The sequence below is a fragment of the Suricata suricatta genome, chromosome 16 (genome assembly GCF_006229205.1).
Source record: "Suricata suricatta isolate VVHF042 chromosome 16, meerkat_22Aug2017_6uvM2_HiC, whole genome shotgun sequence".
NCBI classification, from domain to species: Eukaryota; Metazoa; Chordata; class Mammalia; order Carnivora; family Herpestidae; genus Suricata; species Suricata suricatta.
Window position 1 is genome coordinate 30,278,361 of NC_043715.1, and position 27,202 is coordinate 30,305,562.

The window sequence follows — 27,202 nt, forward strand, 5'->3', positions numbered from 1 at the left end:
ATACTCTTTGTGTCTACCCACCCACATATTTGCTACATATACATATAAATAAACACCCATATATGATATAATCTTAGAGGAAACAGAGATCTTCTTGAAACAAATCCTGGGCCTCTCCTGGGACTGTGGACACTAGGTTGAGGACCTTATGTGAGACCACACAAAATATTGCCAATACATTTGATGGGGGAGGGGAAGGGCATTCCATTTTGATTTTGCATGTGAAGATTTCATTACCTCAATGGCCAGCGCTGAGCGGAAGAGGAGAACCAGCTTGAATGGTATACACCACTGTAACCAAGACGGCTTGATTTTCCACAGGGCTCTGTACTTTTGAAACTTTGTTCCCATTTGTAGTTTTGTTCAGCGAAAGACAAGGTCCTGGAGTGAGTAGTATCCCCAGGTCACTGGAGAATAAACACGTGTGGAAGTTAAGTGCCTGCCCCCAGGCAAGTGATCACTAACCTTGTACCCCTGCTGCTCTGACAAGTCTCTGTTTGAATCCGAATCCAATCTTCCTCAAACTGGACTTTTCTTTTTCAGTTTTCAGGCACTCAAAGCAGGCCAATGGTTTTAATATAACCCACTTGTGTTCATTCCTTCTTCTGATCTTTGAGCAGATAAGATTGATTTTAGATGCTATAGTCAGGCCAGTATTGGGGGGATTTCTATAGTCTAAGAAAACACATCACTACCTCCCTAAATAAGATATTTGTCATTACCTAATTGAGCTTTGAAAGCCTCCTTTACCTGTACTGTTTAGAATCCCCAAATCATGGCTAGGTGGTTTTACCACTTCATTATGGAATGCCCAATAGAATAGGAAATCCAGAACAGAGGCAATTTTCCAAGTGATTCAGATTGGATCAAGGCAAGGAAGCAACAGTATGATTTCTTCTTGAAATATCCAAATAATTGAGGCAAATCTGACCTACACAATGAGTCCCCCCCTCCCCATTTGGTTCCTGAGGCATTGCTTCTCAGAGCTGGCATTTTTTTTTTTTTTTGCCTCTTTCCTCATTTCCAGAAGGTTGCTTGTTTAGAAAGACAGTCAGAACGCTTAGCAAAAAATAACCACGCTTGCTATTTATCCCATCTCTTTAAGTTTGCAATGTGATCTTGCATCTATGTTCTCACGTGCTTCTCAGAACAGCTTTAGAAGGTGCTCGATTTAGGATGGTGAGGCTCATTTGACAGGACACTCCCAGACCCTGAGAAGTCAGATGTGATTCAGTCTGTTGTCTTCACTGAGCCCAAACCACCAGCTTGAAAAACAAGAAATGCAACTATCTGGAAGTCAGTCTGATCGCTTATACATAGATGGTGTCTTACCATCTACAAAATATTTCCATGCTCTAATTTCATTTCATCCTCATCTCCAGAATCATGAAGCAGGAAGCTGGAATCAAGGGTTACAGACAGGACAATGAGGCTGAGAGAGACTGAAGAAAAGAACCAAACTGGAATGAAAGCCTTCTTAATTCCAGGCTTTCCATTGTCTTGGAGTCACTGGTCCATTTTACTGACATGATTGTTACACTAGGGAAGGGCCAATGAAGTTGGTTCTTATTTTATACCTATTTCTTCTGACCCTCCTATGTCCTTGCAGGCAGAGCTTCAATTGACTTTCAAGATTCAGGTAACCAATTTTCTTGCTGTTTGCTTAAGAGCACTCATTTCGAAGTACATGAAACCGGCTTAGACCGTTAGATAGATCCCCAGGGGATGACTTGCGTTTGCCGTGGTGAAAGTCGATTTAACAAAACCATTAATTTGAGTTTCTGGGAATAAACAGTAGCTGTCACCCGCCATCAGAAAATACACAGATAGTGCTTTGTAATCCAAATTGCAAAGTGCCTGAGAAAATGACTGAATCAAGGAAAATAACTTTGGTGGTTGTTCAAGTCTGTGTATTGTTTTAACTTTTCTGGCCAGGATGGTTCATTTCAGTGTGGTTTTCAGAAAACTAGGTATTGGGTTGTGCCCTGCCACATTTCATCAGTCATGCCACATTACGTGCATTAGGAGGCCCTATGAATTCTTTTGGTCTCAGATTTACTGCAAGATGAGACAGAAATCCATTTATGAATCCAAGGAAAGAGACTGTTACAGATAGTCCCCCGTTACCAGGGGAGACAGCACATCACATGCCTTTCTCTCACCGACCTCCTGTGACAATCCCGCCCAATGCTGTCCCTTCCCCAAAATGTAAAGGCAACTCTAACAAAGCTAAATTCAAACAGAGGGAATACATACATACATACATATATATATATTTGAGAGAGCGAGATGGGGAGCTAGCATGAGTAGGGGAGGGATGGAGAGAGAGGGAGAGGGACAGGGAGAGAGAATCTTAAGCAGGCTCCACACTCAGTATGCAGCCTGTTGTAGGGCTCGATTCCAGGACCCTGGGATTAAGAGCTGAGCCGTAATCAAGTGTTGGATGTTCAACTGAACTGAGCCACCCAGGTGCCCCTTGGAGGGAAAATATTTTTTAAAGACCCATGGATGATTGTAAAAATGTCTTTTTTTTTCTTTTTAACAGTCCACAGTAGACAGATTAGTATGATGAGCATAAAAATCAGCTCTGATGCCAATGGGCTGATGAGCTCATGAGGGAAGAGCGACTGACATGTTCAGATGTCTGAAGTCTCTGCCCATGTGCAAGTCCAATTTATTGACCTTCTGTTTCAAAATGATTAAAAATATATTTAGTATGGGATATTTCAAACAGAAAAAATAGAGAACACCATACCTGACACCATCTAACCAATGTGAACATTTTGCCTTATTTTCTTCGGATCTCCCTTGTTTCTTAGATAAACAACACAATTGCATACACACACACACACACACACACACACACACATAGACACACAGAAGTCTATACACACATATGCACATATACATACACGTGGGTATATATACATATAGATTTATAGCTCTATATAATATGTATGCATATATAACTGGCTAGAGATCATACTCACTAAAGCCGTAATTAAGAGGCCTACTGTTTTGGGGTCCAAGGATTTCTCTATATGCTTGAAACCTTAAAGCCCCTGTGTAGAATGTCTGCTAAGAATTATTTTACAAAGAACGTCTTACAAACTCTCTTTGTAGGTCTGAAAATGTACTTATTTTGGCTTCCTGTTTGAATGAAAATTAGCAAGATATAACATTCTAGGTTGGCAGGAATTGTTTATTTATTGTTTATTTTTTTCCCTTTCAACATAATGTATAGACTCCACTCCCCTCTGGTGTCTCCCACGGCTTTGCTCTGGTCTGCCACTTTGCATGAGTTATATTTAGACTCATATATTCAGTGGGAACCTAAATCTTAGCCATTGTTGTGAGGTTCTCTCCACACCACCTCATTCGGTGTCTTGCATTGTCTCCCATTTCTGCCAATGAGAAGCCAATCTCATTTTTGTTTTAATTAGTTAATATTCATGCTTTACACAGGCAGAGGAGTCAATGGGTTTTCATGGATCTGACTATACACCATCCTCAGTCCCCTACTGAAATGGGTCTGATGGAGGAAACAGGAGTAGAAGTTAAACTTGAAACCACAAATCTTCTTATGATTGCATAATAGCTTTGAAAAGTAAGAGCATCATGTGCTTAAAAAGAAAATGAGTACTGGCTGGACAAGAAAGAATTCATGGAAAGCAAAGGTTTACCAAAATTAATAATAGAACACAGGCACTAAGTAGCTGAGCAGTGAAATAGCAAACTGATACATAAGTACAGACATTCTTCCAAAGTGCAGAGCTAAAAGAACAAAGAGAGAAAGACAAAGGAAAAATCTAAGAGATGGGATACCTAAAGGACATTACAGAAAGAGAAAACAAGAGGGGGAGACATTTTTTAAAAGCGATAATAGAACAATTGGATAAAATGCCTCAGATGAACAAATTCTTGAGTCATACAGAAAGAATATGGTGACCATAAAGGAAGGAGAATCAGTCTGGCACCAATGATCTCATCTACAGTATGAAAATTCTAACAGTAATAGACAAGTAATTCCAAAATTCTAGGGGTAACTGATTTTGATCTCGGCATTCTTGGGTCCTCTCAAACTATTCTCCATGTGTGAGAACAAAGAAAAAGAAGATAACAGAATCATGATTATTAACAACAAAATCCAGGCATCAACATTTAATTAAAGTATCATTTTAGTTCAGGTTGCTGGCCACTTCATTCTTGATAGAGAAATATAAGTTTGTTTATATTTGCTAATGTCCTACTAAGGAACACTGTTTGCACAGAATGGAAACATACTAAAGCTAGCTCAAAAAGGAGACTTATTTTAAGGAGTTGACAAGCAAACTCAGAGTCCAGCTAGCTCTGATAAAAGTAGAAATTAGAAGCCAGTTGCAAATCAGAGCCCTGCCCTCAGTTTTAGGGGCTGCTTGGTCCTGTCTCTACGTTCCTTCAGTGGCCACGTGGTTTGTCACACCTCTTTTTCTTGGTGGCTTCTCTCTGAGCTGCTGACATCTATGTCCACACAACCCAATAGGGCCACAATTCATGAATCTAAGAACCAGACACAACCACAGTCTCTGCGGCTCTTAATTCTGATTTCCAGGAAAGACTCCCCGGCGTGTTGCTAGCCAGCCCACAATTGCCTGGACTCATGTTATGAGTCTCAGCCAGAACCAATTCTCTAGGTTGGGGTACAGTGCGGTGATGTGATATTGTATGGCTTTGTGGAACTGTCTCTTCACCGGGCATAAGGATAGAGAAGAAGTGAGCCTGTAGCAAAGACAAGAAAACATGGCCAGTAAGGTGAAAAAATATATGAGTGGCTATTGGTAGCACAGAGATAGGCTAGCTCAGTGGTTCACAATGAAGCTAGTCTCTTACGGACACATCGTACCTGGCAGAATGCTCTTTCTGTTGTCAAATTAAAATGTGTCTTATAAATACTTAACCAGAAATGCATTCTTGAGCTACTCAAAGAAATACTATTCCACATTCTCTGGAGTAGTTCCTCAGCTATTGGAAGATAGCAAATGACCTGCCTCCCCTGTTATCTTTTTTTCAGGTTAAACAGAACTACCTAAGTTTTGTTAATTTTAAGACTTTTAGGGGAGAAAGACAAAATTGTACCACTCTTGCCCCTCCCTTGTAGATACTTCTATAATAGCACTTATTCCCATATTTGGTGACAATGTATCTGCCTTGCCTGCTTGATTAACTTTTCGACTTCCAACAATTTGACCTTATGCCAGGAACATAGTAGGGGCATAAATAAAGAAATGCATTAGTCAAAATAATCTTAATTTTGAATCCCAAGGCACTTCGGATTTAAATTCTAGACACTCCTATCCTGTGGGTGATTATTAAATCACAAGACAGAGAGAGGGCTGAATTAGAGAATCTCTGACTGCACGTGCTGCGTGTTTTGTGACATGCCCTCTCCATCAGGGACAATTTTTTTCAGGTGTCTTCTGAGTTGATGGGCATGGAGTTTTCCAAGGCGACCTGGACAGGAAGTTAGCAAAAGTGCAGAGGGACAGTGTCACTTTTCGTGAAGTCACTTGACTATTTGGGGGAGTGTAAGGAGAGGAAATGGGGTGCCATTACCGATTTGTCCCATTGGGGTACTCAGTGATAACCATTGTTTTTAAATCATAACTGGCTTTTTGAAAAACAACGACACAGTTCAGGTTTCTCAGCCTTCATTCCCCAGAAGTTCCAAGGAGCAAGAGATGAGGTTAGCCCATGAGATGTTCACCTCTGGAATCTTGTGACCCAGGTACTGTATTGCTATGGCAACCCACTGTTTATTTAGAAAGATGAAGTCGCTTAAGGTTGACAGTTAAACTCAAGGAGCAGGTGCACAGTTCAAACTCTAAACCAAAATGCATTAAAGGAAATGTACATTCACATACATATGTGATAGCTAGAAAAAACCAATCTACTCCAAACTGAGTTGGCCATTTTCTGTTCTGCAGACACAGTTAAGGAGCCTAATGAGGAATTAATATAAATACCTTAAATGATAGGATTTAGAGTGCAACCACACTCAAGTCTGATTATTGCAGCCTTACATTGTTCCTCGTCTGACCCAGATTTTGAGTTACTACTCTGAACTTAATTTAAGGAGTGGTTCAGTGTAATGAGTTTCCAAGTCTGTGCAGAAAACAAATTTGCATTTTTCCAACTGATTAGTTTCTCTACTGATTAACTCAGCAAGGTCAACTTCTGGTCACTGATACTGCTGATATGCACAGTTGATATTTTCCAGTTTCAGAGCTGGGAGGCCCAACATGAAACTGTTGTTTTCATTACTGAAGGACAAACTATAATATTCCAGAAGGGAAGGAAATGCTGGGGCATGTGCCCATCCACCTGGGTCTTATTAGCCTCTGTGGCTGGCTCAGAGTCTTAGGAAAACCTCTACTCACCTCTTCTGTGTTCCTAGCTTCCATTAGAGTCCTTTTAGGAGAATTTCCCCAAATGGCCCATGGCTTTCGTTTCATGATTTCACTGGAAACATAGTGTGCAGTAGAAAACATGGGCTTTGGGTACAGCAGAAACTGGGGATTCAAAGCTATGCAAACTTGAATTAGTTTCCTCATCATAAAATAGGGATAACAGTGTTCCCTTAAATTATTAGGATCAAATAAGAAAATATGTGAACATGCTTTGCTTAGTGCTCGGCACAGAGCAAGTGATTAAGAAATGTTAACTGTCTTCTGTTATTGAAGTCCTAGGTCAGGTATGATGGCTAATTAAGAAAGGAAAGTTAGCATCACTTATACTGTTCCGGTATCTCAACTCTTCTCTGTAAATGCCAAAATCATTTCTGTGTCTGGGTCTAATAGTAGGACAATCCTATCTCCTCAAGTTCCACTCAGATGCTACATCTTCCATGAAACCTCAGCAGGCGACCTGGCCCAGAGATCACTCCTTTTCATGAATGCCTTTTACTGCTATTTTCTAACTAGTAGCTCCCGAACTATAGGGCACATATGATTGGCAGTGCTTTGATGACTTTGGGTGAAGGAAAAATGATTTGAGATGATGCACATACAGAGCAGGTCTCTGCTTTCAGCAGGCAAGAATATCTAGCTGAAATTTTATAACATCATTTTATTTTTAGTGTATTTCCTTTTATACTTACTAACTTATGGGAAATGATGTTACCATTTATGGTAAAGATCTTTAAGTTTCCTTTGGCTATGGGGTTATTTCAGGAAAAAAAGAACTGATTTCCTTTACATAAAAATATTGTGTAAATAGTAGTACCTCTAGTGGCATGTGAAATTGGCAAAAGAAAACCACATCAGATTAGCATGCATGTGACTGAAATTTAAGAAATATCAGTCTCTTCCACTTAAGCAGAAGCATGTTTAAGTAGGCTGGGGTCATTGGGGTTTTCACATTACTTTCTACTCTGAGTCCTACCCCCCAACCCCAAATGGATCATTACCCTCTTGGAAGAGCATATCTGGTACTCTCTTTTGACTTTTCATCCTGTCTAGCAGTTCTACAACACAATAACCACTTACTATGTGATTGGAGAAGAAAGTAACTTATTTATCAGCCCAGCCACAATCCAAAGAAAAATAGGTACGTTGTGAACAATGACGAATGTATATGTAATCAAGAATATACACACAGTAAAGAATATATATGTAATTAAGAACATATATAATTAATACATACTGAAGAATTATAATCCAAATGAAAAAGACAACTCACCTCCTGCTACTTTTCTTCCTTACAGGCTTCTCTTAGTCCTTGCTGGACACAGAATATTAGTATGAGCCCAGCGATCATGGGAAGAGCTAGAACACAATCCTACTGGCTATTAGATTGAAAATACATTTATCTTTGAGTCTTTATCAAAAGGGACTGTCCTCTCTGTCAATCAGTAATGAGTGGCAGCTGGAGAGAGGAGAATTTTGATGTGGTGGCCCTTGTCAGTCCCTATTTGTCATAGGGATTATTCTCCCCTTGGCTTCTTGGGAGTAGTTCTGGTGCCAAGGAGCATGAAAGAAATCCTTCCTTAAATGTGTATTGACCATGCGGTCTCACACCTCAGAAATGGCTTCTGCACTCTTCTCAGCAAATAGTTTTCTTTGGTTAAAATTAACTCTCCATCCGTCTCGAGGAATTACTCTTCATCAGTCATTAAAAGAGTTCCTTACCTTGTGCAATCAGATTGGTGTCTTGGCAAAGGGAAACAGCCTGCTCACTATTAATGGAGCCATTCCATTCAACCCTTGTGGACTCCCAGAGTGCCCCACTCTACAGTTAGAAGTGACTGCCTCTCTCCCTTCGATTTCTTTTTAAAATGATGTAGTTAGACCATCGAGATTGATTCTTTAATCAAACCTGGCCTGTACAGTGGCCCTCACTTTATAAACAGATAGCATATCAACCTTTTCATTTTCCATTATTCACATGTAGAGAAAAGAGTAGTCATTCTTACAGTGTTATATATATGCTTTTTTGGCTTAGCATTACAGTTTATTTTTCTTTTTCCAGGTGGTTAACCTCCATGGTGTGTGCTGAGCAGAAATCATCACAGAAAAACTACTTTTCTTGTATGATTTTGCTGCTGCTTTGAACTGACCCTTTGGTGTAGCATGGCAGTCACAAAATTAGGACAGCATTTGTGAATTCCAGTAACTTAGGTGTAGCCTCAAAGAATAAGATCATGATTTGAAGAGTGAAGTGTGATGACATATAGGATGTGGATCTATAACTATATCGCATTGGGGTTTCTTAATCTTTTACTGTTTGGCTTTTGATGCTTCTAGGGAAAAAAGTAAACCAAAGGCCCATTTTAAGCACATAAGGATAGAGTTGCAATAAGGTTAAATTGCAGACAGCATTCATCAGGGGTCTTTTATTTGTTACTGGAAGAACCCAGTTCAAACCAGCCAGGGCCAAGGTAACTTTTTGGGGGGGAGGTGTTCATATGGCCTGTGAAGTTTAGGTGTTTAGGGTCCTGGCTTAGAGTAACTGAAACAACTAAGGGCTTTATCTTCTTCCTTTCTGTACATCGAGTGCCTTCTTGATAACTGCAAAAGAGCTCCGCAAGCCAAAGGATTTCTGTTTCACAAGAAAGGAAGTGCCTACTCTTCAAGAAGATTCCAGGAAAGAACTCTGACTTTTCCACAGCTCTTCTCACATGCCTATTTCTTGGGCAGTCACTGTGGTCAAGGAGGCAGGGTCATCTACAGAAGGAAATGCATATCACCTTTGGAACACGTACTGGAATTCTGAGTGGAGATTCGGCAGTGGCTAACAGCAACCCAAAGGAAAGAGGGGGCTCGAACAAGGCCTTGGACGGCCACAGTGAGCTCGATTTGTATGTAACATAAAGAACTGAGGAAGGAAGAGGAGAGTCAAGAAAAGGTTATAATGGTGATAAAATTGAACAAGTGATAGGTGGTAAAATTGTCTTTTGAGACCATGATTCCTAAAATGTAATGTGTTCATTAGGGAAGGGTTTATTGCAGTAAAAAAGAGGCCCCCACATGCAGATTGATGACAGACATTAATTTCTCTCTTCTGTTACACTCCAAAATCAGGCAGGAAGTACAGGTTTGTTAAGGTACTTCGTTCCATAAGGTCATCCAAGGATCTAGGTTACTTCTATCTTGCTGCTCTATCATACCCTAAATATAGCTCCACGTGGTTAAATCTGGTTCACTCCATTACCTTTGCACAGCAGCCCACCTGAAGGGAAAACAGGGAGTCAGGGGTAAGAGCCTCTTTACACAAAATCATAATCTGTAAATTGCACACAGTTTCTGCCTGAATCTCATTGTTCAAAGCATATTTACATAGCCACACCTCCCTACCAAGAAGGCTGGGAAAAGTAATCTTTAGATGTGCCTATGTGAAGCTCAGGTGATTCTGTTATTATAGAATCTGGGAAACACTTAGCATCTACTCTACCCCTAAGTGGAAGATCTCCTCTAGGTGCTCCAGCTTCGTATAAGTGGTTATGAAGGAAAATGTATTCAATATTTATAATCCTGACTAAAATGTAGTCCAATGAGCGTAGGTCAATCCAACATGTAAATATGACTTTATATTTTTCTATCTCTTGTTGACCCTCCTTAGTAAGAAGAGTATCCTTTGTTTTGCCACGGAGGCTGTATTTGGTTTGCTTTTTAAAAATCGTGTCTGTTAAAACAGAAGGTAGATGGGGTGTACGGTATCATGATATAAGGCCCAATTTAAGTCTTAGTAATAAGAGTGAAAGGTAGACAGAGACTTCTTTAGCTTGGAAGACATGACATGCATTTTGGCCTTTATAATGCATTCATTTGTACCTTCGTCTCTGTTGCACCTCTCTTGTTTAATTTTTCCTAGGCATTCTCTGGCAGTTTCCAGGAGTCGAAAATGCTGGCCCTCATAACATCTCTCTTGTCTTGGGCTAAACCAACCTCCTTCTCTTTCCAGGTCTCCAAGCAACAGAATCTTAAAAATGAAATATTCATTTTCTGAAACCTAATTTAATTCCAGCATTGACTGGGTTGGTGAGCTTATCAGATCACAGAATCTGAAAAATTCTCTGGATTAACAATTCTCTCCTAGTGATGGAGTCCTTAAAAGTTTATTTATTCATTCATTCATTCATTCATTCATTCATTCATTCATTCACTGCACCTTGTTAAAATGTATGCACTTAAAATGTACGCACTCAGTTTTAACCTTGGTTTCTCTGACAGTGATTTACTCATTTATGATCTAGAGGTAATGAGAAACACTGTGGGCAATCATCTTGCTGTCAATAAATGAAATACATTGTTATTTTTCTGAAACAGGGATTAGCGTTTCTTCCAAATGTAGCTTCTACCCTTACTGAGAAAGAAATGTTTTTTTAGCCTTATTTTTGGAGCAAATTCTGGGGTATGATAGTAAAGAATTTATCTTTCATAACTTCTGGAGCTGATGAGTCATTACTGACATGTAATATCCAATTAAAGCTGTGACAAATGTAATTGTGTGTCATGCACCATGGGGGTGATAAATTGTACCACATTCTGAAAGGCATGTTTTGGTAAGTGCTTTTTTGCTGAAAGATTGCAATTATAGCCTGCTTTGAATGAGTGCCTTTGTTTTAAACACAGGGTAAGGAATTCTAAATAGAGAGACCAGGTTAACAAAAGACATTTTAGGGAAGAGTATAACGAAGCTAACTAGCAGTTGAAAGTTTCCTACCACTATCGTTTCCACCTGCAGTTGGAATCTATCATAATTCTTGAAAGCATGGTTGTTCTCAAAATGTTTGGTTCTTAAAATCATAGACCATTTGACTAATACCATCTCTCAGGAATTGTGTGACACTGCAGGTTCCTCAAACAAAACAGAAATGCAGGAAATCATCTAATGATGTTGGCTTATGTTTAGACAAATGGGAAGAGTTTACATCCTTCAAAACTTACCTTCTCTGAGGTATAGAAATAGAGAAGGTAGACAACTTCATTGACTTTTGAAGTTATTAGATAATTTTTCACCTCTTTGCTTTAGCTATGCAAACCTTTCTTTTCTAGCATATGTATTTCATGATTGTGTCACACGTGTTTATATGTATGTCTGGTCTGAAACTAAATCAGTCCTATTTTAATAAGGAAATTATGATAAGTAGTGATGATCATAACCTACATTTTTTTTAGGTAAGATAAGAAAGAATCAAGTACTTAGTTTTACACAGTGATTGCTGGTCCATTAAGTGAACTTTGCTGAGTTTGGTAAATAACTAAGCCATTCTCAGCCAATTGTGTTACTATGACAATTTTCTTCATTGTTTTGCTGAGAGCCATTTTACAGAAATATAATAAAGGGCTTACAGTAATAGTGATAGTAATAGATTATATTAATTGAGAACATTTAATATGCTTAGAATGATGATAATTTCAGTGATTTTCAAATTGCATGAATAAGTTTTCAGTACTTACATCTAAATCTGCTTCTCCAATGACAGATACACTGTCACTCTATTTAAGAAGATTATTGTATACTAGAGACAAATAGAGTGAAATATATAAAAAAACAGTTGTTCTCATATAGCACAAATATTCCTAATAATATTTGAATATGAGATACATTAATTAGAGAATGCCATTTGCACTTACCAGTCAGATATGTATTATAACAATATGGGTTCTTCCATTTCCATTTATCACAGATGTGCAGACTAATCTTCCTGCCATGAACAACTAGAAACACTGAACAAAGTTTGAAAGATACGTTTTTGGAAATATTAGAGAGATACCAAGGTAAGGAGATTGGAAAGGTCAAGATCCTGGAGGGAAAGAAAGTACAGAGAAGTAAGTCTAATAGTATACTCATTTTCCCACTTAAAACACTTTCCAATTCAAAAGTAGTTCAAGGCAAAGAGTAGGAAAAAACAACTAGAAAGTGTTACAAGAAGGCTTCCAAAAGGATGAGAATCTGAATAGAAACTCTTGACAGTTTAGATGAAATGAATAAATTCATAGAATACAACTTACCAAAACTGACATAAGAAGAAAGAAAAAATCTGAATAGTCCTATATTTAATCAAGAAAAGGAATCTTCACAAAAAAAACCCTGGTTTCAGATGAATTTACTAATGAATTCATTCAAATGGTCAAGGAATAAACATTACCAGTTTTACACAAATGGATAGAATACTTTCTGATTCCTTTTATAAAAATAGTATAACTTTGATAGCAAAATATGATAAAGCATTACAAAACAGTAATAAGCAGACTGATTTCTCAAAAAATTTTATAGACATAAAAGTCAAATTCCAAAAATCTAACAAATGAAATCAACAGATGTATAACAAGAAATCTATGCTTGGTTTCACTGTAATCTGTTATGTGAATGGAATAAAGAAAAATAATCTCAATAGAATATATGATTATTTTGATAGGTAGAAAAGATGCATTTGGTTAAATTCAACATGTTTCCAGACAAATTCTTTAAAAAACTGGGAAGAAAAGGGAAATGCCTATACTCTACATGATATTTAAGAGGAAAATGTTAAAAATTTTCTCCTTGACTATCTTCACCATATTCATTACCACACAAGAGATCCAATGAAATAAGGAAAGTGTTTTGAAGTATTTGGACTGGAGGAGAAATGAAAGTGCCAACATATTTCCTCTGTATTCAGTTCACATGGTAAATTATATTACATTCTAAAGTGAGGTACTACTAACGGCTCTCTCCAGGCAACTCTCCAACATTTGTCAAGTAAAGAGAGTACTCTTGCTCAAAGCCACACCCCCTTCTCTGGAAGAATCTAGCTTCTCCCTCTGTTCAGACCTCTTTCATTCATATCCCTTCCACGGGTGTTGATTCCCAAAGCTGCAAGAATAAGACTCCCTGCATTCTGGTCTTCATCCCGGAATCTGCCTTCTGGAGACCCAGACCCACAACAGTTGGCACCAGAAGTGGGTAGAGAAGGCAGGTGAGAAGACGCAGCTGGGTTGCCAGCTGCCTGAGTGGCAAGAAGGACTCATCATCAGTGGTAAGCAGAACACAGCACCTTGCATGAGGCAGCAGTGTGATTATTAGTGTTGTTATTGATGGCAAACTGGGATAGCTTTTTGGCAGAAGGGAATTCACAAGCTGGTGCAAAAACAAGCATTTGAGAAATGTGTGGTGACCGTAACAAAAAGAACAATGGGTCTAGCTAGCTGTTGCTAAGCTACTGATGCTTTGAAAAAAGATGATGAAAGTCTGAGAGTGATAAACTGGCAATTAAAAGTTACGAAGGAAATCCAGAAAGCTTCCTTAGTAGCATATAAAAAGGTCTGCATCTTCTACAGCTCAGGACTCTTTAAAGAGTGATGGAGCTCCAAAAGTTAAAATTCTAAACATAGGCATGAATTATGGTCCCAGTGCATCCCCTGGACACCCCCGAATCCATTTTTTTTGAAACTAACCCCTAAGGTGAAAGTATCTGGAAGTGGGGACTTTGGGAAATGACTAGGCCATGAGAGTGGAGCCACCATGACCAAGAATAGTGCTTTTATGGAACAGGCCCCACAGAGCTTTCTAGCTCCCTCTGCTGTGTAAGGACACAGCCTGAAGGCACCCTGTAGGAGGAAGCAGGTTCCCACTAGATGCTGCCTCTGTTGACACCATGATTTTTGACTTTCCAGTCTCCAGAACTATGAGAAGTAAATGTTTGTTGTTTATTAGCCACTCAGTCTGTGCTATTTTGTTATAGCAGCCTAAACAGACTAAGACAGCATGTTTGTGATGTGTTGGTCCTGATAAGGAAAGAAAAGAATTGAAGCAGACTAAAATCTTGAATCTCAAGATTCCTCTGAACCTCTGAAACTATAGAAATGGTGCACACTTACCTCAACGAACTGCTTCCCCTTACTTGAAGTATGCAGATATTTTCCCCTTGCCCAAGACGTGCCCCAGTTTCCTTCTAGCCAATAAGCTAATAAATAACAAGAGTCAAATCCAAGATGATCTGGCAGGGATATACTGGGCCTCATGAGAGAGGAAAAGGGCTAGACTTGAAAGCAGAGGTAGGATCTAACCAACATACCATTAGGAGCCAGAAAACATGCATGAGACTGTAGTCTGAGGATGCTGGATCTGGGGGCAAAGCGTAAGATTCCATAAAGCAGAGTTTATTGATTTGTGAAGATTCTGTCAAGGTATAGAGTGTAACATCAGGGCCAAGTCCCTACAAGATATGCAACACACTGTTAGAGTGGCATGGAAGTAGTAATAGCCTGTATTAAATGAAGTAGAAAAGCCAATGAAGACAGAAATGTCATAGTAAAGAATTGCTATATAGATAATGGAAGAAAGGATAAAAGGCTCAGAGAACTAGGTGTAGATATATGTTACAAGGCCAGATTATATGTCCCAACACAAGGCATGGCCAATAACAATGTCCACTACAGTCCACCCCAGGCACCACTCAGATTCACTTTGTATAACTTCTGGAAGCAATACCTTGAGGATTCCCATGAGCCTCTTTCCCAAGAGAAACTTAAAAGAAGAAGTCCATGGGGATAATTTGTAGCCCCTGCTACTTGCAGCTGATCTCAGACTGTCACGGATACAGTTTTCCTCTTCTACAGTCTTTCTAGACTCTCTTCACCTTTCTGACACCTCTGCTAAGCTCAGTAGCTTACTTGGTGACGTGATCTGGATTCTCATTCCTGAGCAGTCTGAGTTCCTGGTTATCAGAACTTTCAAGCCATGGCCACTACCACTGTGAATTTATGGGTAAAATTAGGCAAGGGAGACCAATAAGCATCAAAGTGGATGACCGGCTACCAAATATTTCTCTCTGAGATCATGGTATAGCTCTACCTCATCATGACTCCTGGGTAGACAAGGATTTCTTTAAAAGCCATATAAAACAGTATCTCTAAGGGTAAAAAATACCTGGTACATTTTACTATGTAACATTATGAAATTTTGTAGATTAAGTTTAAGGGAGTGAGGAGACATCCACAGTTGTACTGTAAGTTAGTGAGGTGACTTTGGTAGTATCTACTAGAGCTGGACATAAAACACCCTACATAATAAACAGAAATATATACATATATGGACCAAAAGACTGGAACTAGAATGTTCATGATGGCACCATTTTTAATTGTCCCAAACTGGAAATCATCAAATGCCCATAATCAAATGCAGAGTAGAGAAATAACTCATAGTCACTAAAAAAGTGTCAAATAATACCTTAGGATTCCATTTATACAGATATAAAAACCAGGCTAAGCAATAAAAGGAAGGGTGTTAGTCATTGAAAATGGGCATGAGGGGGACTTCTGGGGGATGGGGACAATGATGTTCGATTTCTTGATCAGGGTAGATGCATGGGTGTGTTCACTTGGAGAAAGTGTATTGAGCTGCACACTGATTCTGCACTTGACTGTATATAAGCCATACTTCAGTTTCAGTGTTGAAAATTAAGTTAGGTAGCCGGCAAGTCTAGGAAGTAGCAATTTTGATTTATATAGAAAAACAAAACCCTGTTGTACATGCGACGGAATCTTTTTGTCTGAGGGATTTTGCATGTTTCCTTTTGTATATTCCATCCTCTCATTAAGCTTGTTCCCGTACTCACATGCCCAGGCATCTCTAGCCTGTCAGCCTATTTCTCTTCATGGTCCTAATTGCTGTCTGAAATTGTATACTGGCCCTAGTATAATGCCCATTCAGTGGAAGGCGGAAACTTCTCTTTTGCTTACTGCTGTCCTCTTGCAACTAGATCAGTGACTGGCTCATAGAAGGAGCTCAAGAAATATTTGTTGTATGAATGAATTGTTGAATGAATGAAAAAAGGTGTTAAGAATATGTATAGAAAGACAAAAGACTTGGCTTGAGCAGAGGTTAAACTTACTCCGATACTGGATTTGTTCAGTGATGCTTGTATTTCATAGCTATACACAAGCATCTATTATTCTTAAAATGAGTGCAGAAAATATAATCAGTTTCTGTGATTCTGGAGTCCATCCTCTAATTTCTATTTTCCCCATCAAAACAATTGCTTTTTAAACAACATTTTTCATAATGATAATCTCTTAGGGATGCAACTATGCAGTAAAGTAGAAAAGACTGGATGTAATAAAAGTGGCAAAGTGGAATGACTAGATTATAAGCACGAGCAAAATTTGAGGCGGAAGAAATTCCTCTGGGGCTAAAGCAGCCAGGGAAATTTCTGGAAGAAGATGTGTCTTGAGCTTCTGTGAAGGATGAATAGGATATAAGAAGGGGCAGGGTATTTGAGCAGGGGAAGCAATGTGGAAACACAGAAGGGAGGTCTGTGTCCATACCCTTCTGGTGGGCTCCAGGGCAACCTGATAGATTAGGGCTTGATCGCAGAAGCCCAAAAGAAGTAGGAGGGAATGTAGTTCAAGGGCCCAGCCTAAATGTTGAAGCACCTGGGGTGGCATCCTGTCACCACTCATTGTCTACCTCTTCCATTTCCAGAATCACATTCATTATTATTTTTGATTCCAAAGAACCCTTGCAGTTAACCTTCCCTGGTAGGTCAACCATAGGATTTGATTGTAGTGATGATGACACTGCTGTAATACGGTGTGTGTGTGTGTGCGTGTGTGTGTGTGTATGTGTGTGTGTGTGTCTATGGGTATGTGTGTGTGTGGGCATGTGCATACACATGTGCACATGATTGCAGCATCATACTAGTGTTAACCCACTTCTCTAATTCACTAAATTTCTTCCTTTTGGAAGCAGCGATACAAATCTCTCTACATTCATTAAATAATAATTGAGGGTCCACTGTGAGCTACGTACTGAGGACACATGATGAAAAACACAGTTTTCGCTTTAAAGGAGTTCATTGTCTAGTAGGAGAGAAATATCTATACAAATTATTATCATTCAGCGGATTATGTATGGTGTCAGATTTATATTTAAAGAACAATGGGAATAAATGGAGACGGTAATCAAAGCTGTTTGGTGCAGGGGGTTTTCAGGGATGAGGAAAGATAATTGGACGTGGCTCTTTGGAACTCATGGGACATAATAATTTGGTTGTTTTGAGTCACTGCCAGCACTGAGCTAATGGAAAAGGAAAAAATGAGGAGGAAGCAGGAGCCACAGGTGACAGCTCAAGGGCCAGGAAAAAAAAAACGGCCTATTTGGCCTATAGAGTTAAAAAGAGAGAGTAAAAAAGATTAGTTAGCAGTAATTCTAAAGTAGGGAGATTACACAAAGATCTGGATTAACAGTTTCTCTTGAGACATTGGAAGACCTGACAACACCTGGCCCTTGTTTTTTTTCATGGTGACAAGCAGATTGTGCTTTCTAGTTTGTCATAGTCCCCACCCATCCTTTCTCATGCAACTGCTCCCCTTTCCTGGTCCCTGTGTGGATTTGAACTCAAACCCTACTTAGTAGGATGGTGGAGTTAAGGACTAGCAGAAGGTGTCGGCAGCACACAACCCTGAGTAATAAAAATCTGTGCTTTTAGGTTATGTCAAAAGGCTGTGGACCCATCAGAAGAGATCATTAACACATAGCCATACTTGAAAAGCATTTCAAATATCTGCTATGGAATTGTACACTCATTGATTCAGAAATAGGGTTAAAGAATGGAATCATTAGCAGCATTTATATCCTTAACATACTTCACTATCCCAGGGTGATAGAGAGGATCAAAATAGGATAACAAATATTGAAGTGTTCTATGAAATGGATGTAATTTACAAATACAAGAGAGGACATAAAAAACAAAAGATGCACCAAAATTTTCACAATGACAGAATAAATGTGAGTAAGTGAAAGCAGGGGAAGAGCATGGTATTGGAGAAGTCCTCTAAATTTTAACAATATAAAATTTTTGTAATGGGTAGGCCAGGGAGGGCAACCTGAGAGTTCCATTTTCTACATCAAGGGATGACAATTGTGGGTGAATATAATACGCCCACACTGTTGTGTGATGACCCCAAGACACTTCATAACTCTCTGCTTACAAATCTATTATGGGCCCAATGTTCATGAATATAAGCCTTTCGTTAGCCTGTTAAATGGTTCAAGAAAATCACAGATGAAAAAACAAACAGGAGAGTTCGTAGGCTCAAGCACTATTGTGAACCAAAGTATATTAGAAACTCAGAAGTGGATGTATCTTTTGGCATTTAATCCAGCCAGTGGAGATAGTTCATAGTTAGAATGCTGCTGGTTGTTTTCACTTCGGCATCAGAAATTTGGCCTATTAAGTATTAAATCTCTTCCTGTAATTGGTAAATGTAGAATTCATACAAACATCTCATAGGGTCTTCTTGCAGAGGATAAGGAATTTCCTCTTTCCCCTGAAAAGGAGCAGAACTGAAACTGGTAGGTGTGGAGAGTAAGGGCAGGAGAATAATTTCTTCCTCTGAGCACATTTTCCAGCAGTGTCACCTTTTTGTCAATTTGTATTATAAGCTAACATGATGACATCACTGTGCTAAGACTAGGATAAAAAGATATTAGAGGGAGGGAACGAAGGCAGAACACTGAAAAGATAACACGGGGTACCTTTTAATGTACTTATCAGCTCAGCATCCAATAGAACATCCCCTAGTCTCTTCTCAAGCACCCCTCATCCCTCCCCACCTCCTGCTTTTAATTCACATAAGAATTTGGACCTGAGAGGGGAAAACTGGTTTGGTTAGCAAGGATGAGAGTTCTTGGGAGCTGGATGAATTCCACTCCCCAGCCTTTTGTGGGCATGTTTTCTAAGGAATGGAAAGTAGGTGCCTCAGGACCATACTCAAACTTGACTGTCCAACACAATCACTTGAGGGAACTTAAAAAAACAACAACAACCTATACCTCCCCTTCCCCACCATCAATTGAAACAGAATCTCAGGAGGAGAGGTCCCGGCCCAGAGATGTTTCAAAAGCTGCCCAGGGGATTTTTAACCCCAGCCTTGGAGATACAGGGCAGGGTCTGCGGCCACTACAAGGTCTTTGAGGCGGTCCATGTCGGCTCAGCGGTCAGCAACCCTCCTCAGGTAGGATAGTAGACCCGTAAACACACATCTGAGGAGCCATCACCTTCCCGCTTGCTCCCCTCCATGGCTTCCTCTCTCCACTCCAGCGAACATCTGCCTTTTTACTGGGCCACCCATTATCCACGCCCATGCTGGTAACAGCGTCTCCTGCAACCACCCCGGCCCCCAACCCTGAGCTCGAAGGTCACCCAGGACGCCCAAAATACTCTGTGACCCTGCCAACTGGCCAATCAGCATTCAAACTTCCCACACTCTAGAGGTGTTGCGTAGGAGGTGGGCACGTGACTGACCGCAGCCAATGACAGACAAGTTCTCCCTCTGCTCTGCCGGAAGTGCTCTTTCGCACTGCTCCCAGTGGGCTGCCTGCGTTTCTAGCTGTCCCGTCCCCACGGGGCGCGCCGCCTGAAAGGGAGCCCGCCCTGAGAAATGCGGGTGCGCCTCCAGGAGAGAAGGAAACCTGGAGGTGTGTTCAGTCCAAGTTCAAAGTTGGGCCCGCCCCTTCCCAGTCCTTGGCTTTCACTCTTCCCAAACCCATCTGCGTTGGCCTCCGTGTCCCTTGCAGCTCTGGTCCTGGCCTACCGGCCCGTTGTCCTCTGGCTGGCGGAAGTGAGGAGATGGCCAGAGGCCTCCTCCATAAGAGGACCCTGTGGGGCACAGTCACCCCCGCCCAGTCCGTGAGACTAGAAAACAGCTCCCGCTCTGCGCTACGCGGCCACACCCCAGCCGCGGTGCACAAACTCGCAGACTTCATTCCAGCCCCTTCGCTGCTTTGGGGGCCCTCATGCAGGGGACGGCATGGACAGGGGCCTTGAAGACAGCCTAGACCTGGTGCACGTGCCTTGGGCGGAAGTCTCCGGCTGAGGACCCTGCTGGGAGCATTGGTAAGTTTCCCGTAGATTAAGAACCGGTTTAAGCTCACACCCCTCTCTCCTGGTACAGTGTCACCAGGGGAGATCTGCCTGAGACTGTTTAGTCTATGGTCTTTGCCCACAGTTTTGAAGGAAAGCATATACTAGGTAAGGCTTTGGTAGCCATCAGACGCATTCTAGCCCATGTTTATTGAGGACTTTCTGTGTATCAGGTATCATACATGTAATGCATATCATATATAATGGGCTTTATGTCAGACGGTATGCATATCACATATAAAATATTTTATACTTATAAGAGCCATAGCAGGTTATTGCTGAGATTGTGTGCATTTTCTGTACGAGAAAACCCAGGCATGGAGGGTTTAAGTAATTTGCTCACAGCCACGGAAGTACAGACTTGAGATTCCAACCTCAGAACCTGTAGTCTGGAGTCTTAAGCAGAATGCTGAATCCGAGCCTCAGCAAGGCGGCTTGCTCAGTCCAGAGCCATGGTCATTTGTGGCAGAAAAGAAGAAACGGTTGCAGGATCCAAGGTAGGTGCCTTTGGCAAAGTCCTAAGTTTTTCCCTGCTATGTGCGGCCACCCGCCTTCCTCTCTTGAATGGAACGTTTGCTCGTTTGGAAGTGGTCATGGTTATATACATATATATTCATTTGGAAGGGCTGCTCCAAGATTGAGGGAAAGAATATCTGAGGAATCACACTGGTGGGACCGTGTTCCCAGTTCAGATAAGAACCTGATCAGTGAGACTGTAAAGGGTGCCTTGTTGGCAGAAGGATACACTTAGCAACATTTTTCTTTTCATTTTAATATGTTCGTAGCATTGGGTTCCCTGGGAGTTTTTATTTCTAACAAGAGCTCTTAAATGCAACCTAATTAGCAGCATTGCCAGGAAAGTAGAGTTTTCCTCTCCCAGAGATTTCGGGGCTGGGCGGGGGGGGGGGGGGGGGGGGGGGGGGGGGGGGGGGGGGGGGGGGGGGGGGGGGGGGGGGGGGGGGGGGGGGGGGGGGGGGGGGGGGGGGGGGGGGCTTTAGAGAGCATTTCCTGTCTCTTGTCCCCTCTTGCCTTACACGGATTGCAGTTTGTTCAGCGCATCCCTTCTTGCCCCGAATAGCCCAGTGGGCCAAAGAGAATATACTCTTATTTCTTGCCACATCTTAGATTGGGCTCCTTTTTCTCCTTCTTGGGAAGGTTGAAAAACAAAGCATGTCCATGTGGCTCTTCTTGCCTATGGTTGGAGGCCAGCCGTGAGAGTTCAAAGAAACCTCCTTTGTTCAAGATTTAAGAAAATAATCAGTGCACAGCAAACATTGATATGACTTTTAATGGCCATTTACCTGATTAATATCCTTTCATGCTACAAGACAGCACGAGATACAGTGCTTTAATGAAAGCCAACAACAAAGTGTGGACCAGGTGTGTTACTAAGAAACAATCTCTTGTGTGATTTAATTAGGCAGAGCGTTGCATGGAGTAATTATAAGCAACCTTGCAGAAGTGGCAGCAGTATGGAGCCCTCTGTTATAAATTGGTCTTTTAAAGAAAGACATAATGATTTAATAACTGTGTATCTCCAGCGAAAGAAACAACCCCTCTTTAATTGGGAGCAAGAGGGGGGAAAAAAGAACAATACACTAATCACAATTTTGAGATCTTCCTCCATTCCCCCTTATCTCTAATTGAGTACCAAAAAAACCCCCAAAACTTTCAACAGTTTCTACAAGGACTGGAATGTGATTATTTCTGTCATTCTGTGATTTTTTCCCCCTCTGTTTCTTGGGCTTCTCAGTACCGTCTTTGAGACTGGCACTCCCAATTCATGTGATGTCTTTGGAGAAAACCTGGAAAAACTCGAGCTGGTCAGGCTGCAGGGTAGCCTGTCATTTTAAGAGTTGCTGTTATTGTATTGTTATATATGAAAGAAATGGGAGTTGTGATGGTTTGATGGGGCCTTTTTTTTTTTTAATCCTCATGCCTTGGTTTAATGATGTGTCAACCTGCTGCGGAAGGATTGACTGGCATAATGCTTATTACTTAAGATAAAGATAGATTTCTTGTGTGATGTGGGAGCTTTACAATAGATAGTGTCTTATCAGGGAAAGTCTGCCTAACCCAGGTAGGATTTGTGACTGACTTCTACATTTCACTTCTCTATACTTCCACTTAAATTAAGGAGACAAGCGTTCCATGCAGTGAGAGGGAAATACAGATTTGAGCACCAAAATTGAAACTTCCTTTTTCCATCTGGCTCCTGTGCATTTCCTCAGTTACAGGTCTGGGATGAACATGTTCCCTTTGAGTACCCGGATTTCCTTGAGTCTGGGGAGTTGAACATCACACACACTTAGAGAGTCCTTTATCTTTGGGTCACTGGGCCATGCCGGCATGGAATTGCTTTGGGGCCTTTTACTCTGTACAGATCTCCTAATCTATAAGGTCTCATCCAGGACTCATAATCTGATACCAAATAGCAGTGATGAACTAGAGAGAGACAAAGTATTGGCAAGACTGGTTGTCGCCCTTTGGGGTTTGTGAACCATGGCCTGCCACAGGCCTCCTTTTGTAAAAGGTATTTTATTGGAACATGGCCATGCCTGTTCTCTGGATAGCGCTGCAATGGCAGAGTCCCCAGATTTCCGCAGAGACCATCTGGCCTGCAAAGCCAAAGATACTATCTGCCCTTTATGAAACAGTGTGCTGACCTCAGCAGGTTGTCAGAGTTGAGTTCCGCTGGGTGGTTCTTGCCTTTGGAGCCTGGTAGGTAGGGATGACCCTAGAGAGATTCTCCTACCCTATTTCTCACCGTCCAAGTGACTCAGGTCGAAGAGGAAGGTTGGATTTGGGATTTGAACAATAGAGAGTTAGTCCACCTCTGTGCACTGTGAGGCCATTCCTAGGCTGGTGGTGGGGGTTACCCGGTGTGTTCTGGGTCCAGCTGAAATTGTTGAGAAAACATCCTTTAGCTCTTGGGAAGTGTGTGTTATGAGTCAGTGGATCAGAGTCTGGAGATGACATGGCCAGTATTCACCAAGCTCTCTCTCTCTCTTTTTTTTAATTTTTAAAAATGTTTTATTTATTTTTGGGGGACAGAGAGACAGCGTGAGCAGGGGAGGGTCAGATAGAGAGGGAGACACAGAATTCGAAACAGGTTCCAGGCTCTGAACTAGCTGTCAGCACAGAGCCTGATGCGAGGCTCAAACCCACGAACTGCGAGATCATGATCTGAGCCAAAGTTGGACGCTTAACTGACTGAGCCACCCAGGTGCCCCATCACCAAGCTCTCTTTGTGGATAAAATACATGAACCTTGTATATAGGATCTTTTCTTATGTATATTTTTTAATTTCAGAAGAAATCCATGAATTCATCTGATACAAATTATTTGGTGGTAAAGATGAGGCTCATGACCAGGGGTGATATTCAAAATATGTAACAACAGTTCCTGTGGATGTTAACCAATCAGGTTGATGGCAGTTATAAGTCAGAAGTGCCGCCAAAAAGTCTGTCCCAACACAGTGTGTGTTCTGCTAATGACCCCTTTGACCCTCCACCCCTGACGCTCCTCCATTTTGTCCCTTTCCCATTGTTCTCAGTTTGACATGTGACTTTCCAGAGAGTGTTAACGTTCTTTTACGTGGGCACTCAGTGAATACTGAATATTTTGGGGATAGTTTTTATATAAGTAGTATCGTAGGATAAATAATTATTGCCAAACACTTCTTTTCAGTAGATCTTTTAATGCTAACACAGACAGATCTACTTTATTCCTTTTAGCTTCTGTGTGATACAATGTAGTATAGGTGTTTTTAATCTCCTATAAAAACAATTTTTAAATGAATACAGATACTATTGATAAAACACTAGTTCATTTAAATGTTACTAAATTTGCTATCTATTTAAGCATCTGGAAGCAAAAATATAGCAGCTGTCATGAGAATCTGAGAAATATTGCCTGTGAAAAAGAAATACAGAAAACGAAACCAAACAAAAAGTGTTTCTCATATTTGCCTGCTTTGGCAAAAAAAAAAAAAAAATTCTTTGGAAGGACCCCAAAAGCAAACCTGGAAACTGGTAAACTTGTTGTCTTTAAGGAATGAATAGGTGGCGAATAGGAAATAATTATTTAGTGCCTTTAGAATTTTGAATCACATAAGTATATTATTTGTTTAAAAGAATGAAATGGTAACAAAAGCAGAAGGATGTGTCTTGGTGGTCGACATAGCGCTCTCCCGGTCAGGCCTGTGACCTCTGACAATTGTTCTCATATCAGACCAAATAATTGAGTACTTAAATTACTATCAACAACCTCTAGGGAGGTCTGGGGCCAGATTGAAAATCTTTTCTTGAAAAAGCTAAACATATAACATAGAACCACTAAATTGAAATCATTTCATTGAAACTTAAACAAATAATCCCTGGGGGACCCAGCCAGGCAAACTGCAGCTGCTGCTCCTTGGGGCCATCCCCTTCCAGCCTGTGTTTGACCTGTGAGTCCAAGGGGTCATCTGTTCAGATCCGCTTCCCCTACCCCTTCCGGCCCATGAGTGGTGGAGGAGAGAGGAACAACTGTTCCTGAGAGGCAGCGGGCCCAGATGCCAAGGTTGGGACCTTAGGCCCCGATTCCCCAGCCCCTTGCCAGACAGCAGGGTTGAGGAAGAAGAAAGCTTTGTCTCTTGCTACCTCTAGGACATATACGGGCCCCCAGATCATGTCGCTACTAAGATGAGAGATTTTTTAATGTACTTCTCTCATCATAAGGAATATGCTCATAACAGCAGCTAGATTCTTTATTTTTTGTAATTATGCTATATAATAACAAATAATTATTGAGCCCTTACTAAGTGCCAGGCATTTTGGTAAGAGATGGATTATTCAGGTATCATTGAGATATTTGTTGGTATTATAACCATTTTGCAGATGAGGAAGCTCAAAGTGGTGAAAAAATTGATCATCAGTGTTGGCATCTCAACCCCAGGACTAGTGCTTCTAACCACCCTGTAACTGCCTTTCTTTATGTCCCCAAAGCTGACTTTCATGTTTAGATGTTAGAATCAATACTCCAGTAAGGGATTAGATGCCCCAGAAATTCTGCAGTGGGAGCTGCCAAATGTAATCATTATCCTCTGAAATGATTTATTGAAGAGTCGGTAGTAGCTGTTAGGACCAACAGATGTATTCAGGGATCTGGGAAGAATCAAGAAATATAATAAAACCCAGTGTGTATTGAGCACTCACTTTGTGCCCAGTTCTAAGATCCCCACTTAACACATTTATTCACAGTAATCCCATGGGAAGAGATTTATTATTTCCCTCATTTTATAGAAGGGGAAACTGAGGCCTAGAAATATTGAGTCCCAAAGGTACTAAATGGTGGAGCTGGGGATTCAAACCCAAGTCTCTCCTTATCCCGTATGTTGTACACTGTATCATAAGGTGTATAAGGTTAGCATTGGATGCTTGGTTAAGGCAGCCACTGTCTTTCTCTCTTCATTGTCTATTCTTTGGCAGCCTCCTGGGTGTGGAAGAGTTCTTCCTAGTCCCCATTTATTTATTTACTCAAGCATTTTTTTTATATCTGTATGGATTCACATTTACTCATTTTATACTTTGCATTATGATCTAATATTACAGTATTTATTTTCTTGTTCAGATTGCTCCAGTTTGGGCCACTGGAGAGATCTTCCAGGTTGGCTCTTGTGTTCTTTTGTCATGCCCCTGTCCTTTCTTGTTTTTTTGTTTTGTTTTGTTTTATTTTGTTTTTTAGTACTTATGGTCCAGCACTGTAAGATGATCAAACTCATCTTGTATTCTCTGTGCTTCATTCCTTGAACAAAACATTTCCCTGAAGAGTCAGATTCTTTCTAATGAAGAATGGTATTAGAAACCAAGATACGGGCACTGGGTGTGCGCATTGCTCACTGGTGTATCACCGCTTCTAGGCCCTTTCAATGGACAGAACTAGGAAATATATGTGTATATACTAACCAATGTATACACACATCTATCATTATTTCTCTATCTACCTATATATAAATTAAATTTGCATGAGTTTTTACCTTTGTCTCTGACTCTAATTCAGCTCCACTGATTTTTTTTTCTAGTTTTTTTGTTTTAATTTCTAGTTTGCTTATTTGCAAATTTCTTTCTCTGGCAGTTGGAAATCTGGCCCCCATTTTCTACCATGTATTTACATATTTGTTCAACTATAGCTCCAGATGGTCCTCCTGAAGCCCGTCTAGATGACACAGCCCATCCCTGTGGGTAGCTGCTCTTCTCCCTCCCGGACAGCTGCCATGTGGGAACATGAGTTCCATGTTCAGGCTGGGAATGTTCAGCATTAAGGTTCATGTTCCTGTTTCCTGTGGAAGCAGTCTGAGAGCATCTTGGAGAAGGTGTCCTTCAGGCTGAGTCTTAAAGGAAGAGCAGAAGAGAGTGGGAGTGAAATTTTAGGTCGATGTCATCTATGCAGGAACTGGCAGAAGAGGTTTGTAAACTCAGAGCTATCTTGCTCCAGATCCCACCGTTTTAACCTGTATGTAAGGTCACTGCAGGCTCTGTGGAATCTCTTCCCACTGTTTCAGGGAGGCAAGAAGGAAACCTAACCCCGAGCATATGTGTTTAACAAAGCTTTGAAGAGCTTGAGAGTGGTGGCAAACGCTAACGCCCTTAGTGCCCGGCAAGTGAAATCAGTGAGTGGGTGAGCCGAGTGAAGGACAGTAGGAGTGGAGTGGGCGGTAGTGAACTGGCCCATCTCAGGTGGCCACCTGTTACCTCCACTGATAGTTGCCGTGGGGGCATGTGAATTCAGTGTGCCATAATTCCCGTTTTTCAAGGGAAATTGTAAATATGCTTT